The following is a 2,349-nucleotide window of genomic DNA, read 5'->3' on the forward strand; positions in this document are numbered from 1 at the left end:
TTCTCATTGAACAACATATAGCTCTCCAGAGCATCTAGTTAAACCATACATTGAAACTATGTGAAACCTTTCAATGCAACAATAAATGTGATCATAATCACAACCAAGGTAAAAATTGATCCAACGGCATAATGATACCAAGCCTCGGTATGAATGGCGTATTTTCTAATCTTTCTCATCTTCAACCGCATTGCATCCATCTTGATCTTGTGATCATCGACGACATCCACAACATGCAACTCCAATATCATCTTCTCCTCCTCAATTTTTTTTATTTTTTCCTTCAAGTAATTGTTTTCTTGTTCAACTAAATTTAACCTCTCGACAATAGGGTCGGTTGGAATTTCCGGTTCAACTACCTCCTACATAAATAAAATCTATGTCAACTTGATGGGCATAATTGTCATAAACAATAAATGAACCAAATAGTTATAAAAGATAATATATACCACATCCGAATCATAGCCAGGACGAGGGCCGACGGGGGCGGATACCAAAACCATCGCACTATATAAGCACAAGCAATAATAAAAGTAAGAAAATTAGACAAGTATCTATCTAAAGTAAGATTTTTTTTCTTTCAGAAGAAGATAAGAGGCTCACCATAGTGGTGCAGGCGACGAGATCGGCGCGGGCGATCGACGGCGGTGAAGACGGGGACGGGACGTGACGGACCGCTAAACCTAGACAAATCTCGGGGAAAATGGAGCTTGGAGGTCGAGCTTCGAGAGGAGAAAGCTTAACTAGCGTGGCTTGGGCATTTCATCGAACACCTCGTGTGCATAGGAGGTGCGCTAGAGCACCCAAATGCCCCCTCCTCGCCGGCTAGAAAAAACAGAGCACTGTGGAGTGCTCTGCTGCAGCGACGGGGTATATATAGGCAACTCATTTGTCCCGGTTCATGGATGGAACTGGGACTAAAGCCAGCCTTCTGTTCCGGTTCGAGCCAAGAACCGAGACCAATGTTTGTGGGCCAGGAGGGAGGCCCATTGGTCTCGGTTCATGCCTGGAACCGGGACAAATGGGTCCATACAAACCGGGACCAATGCCCACGAGGCCCCGGCCGGCCCCCTGAGCTCATGAACCGGGACGAATGCATCCATTGGTCCCGGTTCGTGAAAGAACCGGGACTAATGGGCTGGCCAGGCCCGAACGAAAGCCCCTTTTTTCTACTAGTGCAGCTAGGTCTCCTAGGATGGGATGTGGTCCATGGCTTCTCCCGTCAGGCACTTCTTTGCGCCAATGTCAAGTTCGTGCCTAGAAGATAGGCACAACAGAGAATTCGGTAACTTAGGGCATCTCTAGTCGATCCTCTGTCCATTAGAGGAGTAAACGGTTCAATAACTTTAGAGGAGTAAAATTTTAGTCCTTTAAAGGTGGACGACCCTTGCCGATCCCGAACATTTAGAGTAGTAATTTTTTTCTCAACTTTTTAGCATAGCTGCATGGACTTCAAACAATTGCAAATTATATCATCAAATCATTCGAATATTTTGAAATAAACATGCATAACTTATAAACCTTAATGAGCATATGGTTTCACGGATCAAGATATTCAAATTTAAACATGCATAGTTCATCGAAAAGGTATCACATTGATCAAGTTTGATCCAGAATCACCGGAACATAGCATATTTTATGTCGCGGACTGAGCCCAACCGAAGACATCCATGACCATCCTCGCCAAAGAAATCACCGGCACCATCACCACCCTTAATTATACACACCGTCACCACCATCATCATCACCACCACCATCATCCACATGGCCACCACCATCACCACCACCATCGTCCACAAGGCCACCTCCACCACCACCATTCCGAAAAGACACCTCCATTTGGGTCAAGATTTCCCCACGAGTGAGCTCCCAAAATTTCATTACAGTATCATCCATTGTAGTTGAATTCATGAACATGATAGCACGGTCTTTGACTTTATTTGCATTCTAAAGCCCAACGTATGTGACTTCTTGAAACAGGACAAGAATTCGGATGTGTTCATCTCCGCACGACGACAACAACAACAATAATAACAACAACAACAACAACAAAATCCTTCGGCCACAAGCGATCAATGCACAATGTATAGGACAAATGAAAATTGCATTTTTCTATCTTGAAGTCATTTGATCGACCACTTGGGAGGCATGAACCTTGTTATCGGCAGCGGCGGCCGGACGCGCCGGAGCAGTGGCCGTATGGGTTGCTGGAGACAGTGCCCGAGGCTTCGTATGAGGCCGAGGTACCGGAGATGCTTTCTTGGTCTTCTTCTTCTTCGCCTCCATGGCGAGGGCCGTCGAGGCGACCCTCGACTTCCTTGCCCACATGCCGGCGGCGAGAGCAGCGGT

The 2,349-nt window shown here is 46.1% G+C and overlaps 1 long non-coding RNA gene across 1 annotated transcript; it reads right to left on the reverse strand.

Annotated features, from left to right (window-relative positions):
- Nucleotides 1-281: 281 nt before the first annotated feature.
- On the reverse strand, nt 282-801 carry LOC147981360 (uncharacterized). Its single transcript, XR_015599903.1, has 3 exons — nt 604-801; nt 450-507; nt 282-362 (listed from the first exon to the last, which is right to left on the reverse strand). It is a non-coding gene; the product is annotated as an uncharacterized LOC147981360 (long non-coding RNA).
- Between the last annotated feature and the right edge of the window lie 1,548 nt (nt 802-2,349).

The sequence above is a fragment of the Triticum urartu genome, chromosome 3A, assembly GCF_056163025.1.
Source record: "Triticum urartu cultivar PI428250 chromosome 3A, HENAU_Tu73, whole genome shotgun sequence".
Classification (NCBI taxonomy): domain Eukaryota; kingdom Viridiplantae; phylum Streptophyta; class Magnoliopsida; order Poales; family Poaceae; genus Triticum; species Triticum urartu.